The sequence below is a fragment of the Helianthus annuus genome, chromosome 12 (genome assembly GCF_002127325.2).
Source record: "Helianthus annuus cultivar XRQ/B chromosome 12, HanXRQr2.0-SUNRISE, whole genome shotgun sequence".
Classification (NCBI taxonomy): domain Eukaryota; kingdom Viridiplantae; phylum Streptophyta; class Magnoliopsida; order Asterales; family Asteraceae; genus Helianthus; species Helianthus annuus.
Window position 1 is genome coordinate 71,047,728 of NC_035444.2, and position 5,174 is coordinate 71,052,901.

At 37.1% G+C, this 5,174-nt stretch overlaps 1 pseudogene; it reads left to right on the forward strand.

Moving 5' to 3' along the window:
- Positions 1 to 1,214: 1,214 nt before the first annotated feature.
- On the forward strand, positions 1,215 to 2,809 carry LOC110893164 (annotated as a pseudogene).
- The last annotated feature ends 2,365 nt before the right edge of the window (positions 2,810 to 5,174 follow it).

The window sequence follows — 5,174 nt, forward strand, 5'->3', positions numbered from 1 at the left end:
TTCCTCACTCTCTGTTTCTTTCTTCTCAAAGTAAACCCCAAAACCAGAAACATATTTTTTTTATATTTTCATTTCTATGTGTTTATATTCAAATTGATGAAGATTATGGGTGGGTTTTCTTCTAATTTGGCAAGTTACATCTGAATCTTATACTGAGCGCCAAAATTAGTTTTCTTATTGTTCTGTATAATTTGGTCCCAGTCAAAACAGGTTCGGGTTATAATGGGTTATGGTCAGAAAGGGCCGTTCCAAAAAATATTTATTTTGGTTTGGGTCTGGACGGGTTTCTATCTAAATGGATGTGGGTCGAGATGAGCACTTTCAATTTGATTTGGGATATTGAATTTCTAGGTTTAAATTTGAAATTTTGGTGGCTATTTGAATTCATAATGTGTTTTTTAGTTATTGATTTTGGTGAGTGGCAATGGTGGTGGTGGAGTTCTGGTGGTATGGCTGTTCAAAAAGCTCACGCTCAAAGCTCGCTCGGATTTAGCTCGGCTGCTTGATATGGCTTGGTTTATAATCAAGCCGAGCCCCAGCTTGCTTTAGCTCGGCTCGGCTCATGAACAACCCTATCTGGTGGTGGCGACTGTTTGTAGGTGGAGACCGTAGAGGAAGAGTTCTGGTGGTGGTACAAACTGTAGAGCAAGTCAGAGTTCCACAAAATCAAGGTACCTTATGATGAATTTGATTAAAAGTACATAATTGTGTGATATCTCACTTAACTAGCATTAAAACTAAGTTGCAGAATGTTGGCTAATTGGGTGATGCATACAAAATGTTAATCAAATAAGAGGTCAATACTACCCCACATAAATCATATATGAAATAAGAAATATGTTAGTTATATAATCTTTAATTTCTACTTTATTAGTTTTTTGAACTTACATCAGTTTTTTTAGACCTTTTAGGGATATGGTTAATGCCATAGTACATTTAACTATTCAAGACATCTTTATCATAAGTCACATATGTACGCATCACAAATTCAGGTTTAGAAGTAAAAACTATATGTTGTTGATATATATTCAAATTTATAGCCTCTATTAAGCCATTTATCTTTTGCTCCTCCAGAGGTGAATATTTATTATAACTATTTCATCTCATTTTATATGTAAATTACTATTATCTGGTCTTTGTAACCAAAGTAGTATGATTCCTGAATTGTAGATCTCATTTGGAAAGTACCAAACAGATGAACATGCTTGGATTGACACTATAAATCTGTAAAAGAGGGGGAAATTGTGAGAATCAGGACCATGTATTAACTTTGTCGATATGCTGTTCTTTGAGTTTGATGAATTTGCTGTTCCTTGATTTGAATTGTATAATGTGTTAACTTATTCGTGTGATGTGATGTGCTATTTATAGGTGACGATTCAATTGGGACAAGGATCTGCAAGCGAGGTCACAAAAACTATGCTGAATTGCTTAGACAAGCTACCTATACAACTGCCAAATGAGTTTCTTTATCATACTTCTGTCGTTACCTTCATTCAACATTTTAATTATATCAGTTTCTTTATCATACTTCTGTCGTTACCTTCATTAAACATTTTAATTATGTATTAAGTGTATTATTTTGAGCAGGGTCTCTCTGCTGGATTGCTTAGACAAGCTACCTATACAACAACCAGACTTGGTACATTTAGGTACAATCATTAACGAACATATTGTTATATATGTTGGATAAACATTAACTTAATCTATCATGTAATTAACAATATGACATTATTACTTGATAGGATTTTGACCAACAAGGCACTTGAGGCCAACGACGGAAAGACCTTGCCTTTATATCAAAAAGCTTTATGCGGTCTGACAACTGGAGCAATCGGAGCCTGTGTAGGAAGCCCTGCTGATTTGGCACTGATCCGTATGTAGGCTGATGCAACTTTACCTGCTGCCCAATGTCGTAACTACACAAATGCATTTCATGCTTTGTATAGGATTACTGCAGATAAAGGTGTTCTGGCTCTCTGGAAAGGTGTGGGCCCCACAGTTGTATGGGCTATGGCTTTGAACATGGGAATGCTTGCTTCTTATGATCAAAGTGTCGAGTTCTTTAAGGATAGTCTTGGTTTTGGTGAGGCCGCTACAATTTTAGGTAAGATTGAGCTGCTTTATTCTAACTTGGGAAAATTGCATAAAATAGAAACAAAGTTTACACTTCATTACTGATTTTAGCAACAAAAATACATTTTATTAGCGAGTGTAGCAACAAATGGCTTGTTCAACCAGTAGCATGTCACTTTTTGCTGATTTTTTAAAGAGTTGCCAGCATGACATCTGATTTGAGTCGTTTGACATTTGTCAAACTTGTAAATAACCCTTTTCCACATATGTGTATCTCATATGATGACTAGCAACTAGCAAAGCCATATCAAGAATTCCCATGTAAAATACCCTCAACATTTGATTCACGATTACTATAATGGACGTTCACATATTACTCAAACATCATAAATACGATTGCTGGTAGTTAATGTAGTAATCTTGGTGTTTGCCGTATAACTAAAGGTTTTTCGTTTTTTTTTTTTTTTTTTTTTTTTTGCAGGGGCCAGTTCTGTATCAGGATTCTTTGCTGCTGCATGCAGTTTGCCGTATGATTATGTGAAAACTCAAATACAAAAAATGCAGCCTGATGTTGCGGGAAAATATCCGTGCACAGGATCTATGGATTGTGCCATGAAAACCCTCAAGTCTGGTGGGCCCTAATGAGTGTTGAATGACCAACCATTACCTATATTACTTATCTTGCAAATTTAACATGTGATAAAAGTTGTGCTAATAAAGTTAATTACATAAACTGATGAGTGTTGAATGACCAACCATTACCTATATTACTTGCAAATTTAGCATGTGATAAAAGTTGTGCTAATAAAGTTAAAATTCACTTATACTTGATCTCATTAATCTATACTATATTATAAAGCATATTGCAAGGACAACTTAAGGTAATTTGCCACTTTACTTAAAACACCTTTAAAGCATGAAGTATAACTCTCTAAAGCACAATATCCTTTATACCTTTCCATTCCAACAATACGCTTTATACCCTCAATCTCTTGGGTGGGATTTCTGGCTTTCAAACAATACCCTCGATTCTTGGGCGGGATTTTAAAATTCAAAGGCCCTGAACATTTTTAGAAAACGTCAAGCTTCGCCACTGCCGAAGGCCTCATTGTAACTGATGATACGATTCATCATTCAAAATCGTTGATTTACCCACATCTTTAAAACCCTCCTAACATAACTAGAATCACACAATTTTCTTTGTTCTCCTGAAGCCGGTGACCGGCCGTCGCACAATAACCACCAAACGCCGTCACGAAACAAGCAATCGCCTCACACTGTTGATTCTCCGCCGCTGAAGAAGGCCGCAACCGACCCTCACGTTCTGCTACACTGCCACCATCGTCGTCGCACGCCACATCGAAAACTACATCCCCATACATAGCCCTAAACTCACCAACCTAAGTGATATGTTTCTTGCGGCATCGCGCGGGTAAACGACTATCTACCGCAATGAAGTTACTTACGTAAAACCTTTCAGAAAAAATTACAAAATAAATCATTAGAAACAACTACCGCAATGCAAATGTCGCCCCGCCGCATCGCGCGGGCACCCCACTAGTAAAATAATATACGTGTTGGTCTAATGGGGGAGTGCTAGGCAGCTGCCTAGCACTATTCCCCCATTTGGTAGATGTCTGCCTGGAACTATTCCCCCATTTGGTAAATGTATATATAGGAAATATGAAACACCTAAAAAATTAAAATTATGTTATCAAATCTTATGGTCGAGTAGGTTTTATATGATCGATTATCGATATTAGTTGTAAATTAAACCGTTTACTACGAGTTGAATTATTTTAACACGATCGTCCGAATGTTTAAAAAGTGATGACGAAATCAAACTAATGATTTGGTTTAAACAAATTTCATGATTTTAAATGAAACTGTAAACACCCATTTATAGTTGGTATAAAAAAAAAGACGCAAAAATAAATACAATCTATGTGTATAATATATGATAACTAATAATACAAATTATATTGCATATATGACATGCTTCTAGGTCTTCTCAATTTGTGTTTTTTCGCCTCTGTCACCTATTAAATATTGATATTAAAAAAACTGATATTTAATTATGGATACCTTTTTAACGGCAAACTTGGATCGCTGACGGATCACTGGACCCTTTTGGGAATCGAACACGGGACCTAATGGTCATTATACTTCAAGGACTATGATGCCATAGATGCTAATTATTCAATTGCAGGTAGTTATTATACTTCAAGGACATGATATAATTTATATCCTTAGAATTTGATATTAAATAAATTACTGATAATTATAATTTCCAACTTTACTTATCAATCTCAAAAAAATAAATTGTATTACGGATTTTTTTAGTCTAATAAAATTTTTCATTAAAATGCCAAAGTAACAAGTTACAAACAAGTGGCAGGTAAACGGGCAACAAGTTGCGCCGCAACCCCCTTTTGAATTGCAAAACCAATCCTGCTAAAGACGAAACGACCCTTAAAGGTTGAGAGATTACTATTCACAATCCGTTGAACCCTGTTTAGGAATTCCATAGCCTCTGGGGCTAGGGAACCAAATGTATCAAAAGCGAATGGGATAAACACATGTTGATTCTCTAAACATGCCTTCTCATGTTTAGCGACCTTACTTGATTCCGCCTTCAACGCAGCCTGGCCAGCAACAAACCCATTATCCCTGAGCCCAACAAGAGGGGACACTCCTGTAAGGTCCACACAAGCGTGTTTTCCCCTGGCCCACCCAAACACAAGAATATCAGCTGGTCGAAGAGTAGACCTCCCATCGAGCGGGTCCGTCAAAAAGTTCACAGGAGCCTCCTTTTTTGCTGAAATTCCTGCCCGCTTTAAAACATCAAACAGAATATCCCTTACCAAATCATGCCTGTATTTAAAACCAGGCAACTCCTTACAGTGAATCGCATGCTCGCCAAAAGTATCTTAACAAACCTTGCGGCAAACTGGGCAGGGCTCATCAACCGGAAACAGAGGGATCATTAGCCGGTACTTAAGGATTGCCCGGTATTCCACTGCCGACATGTGTTGGCCTAGCCCTTCAATGGGGATGGCTGTAAGAAAATCCTGAGCATGAGGAGCCCGGAGACAATC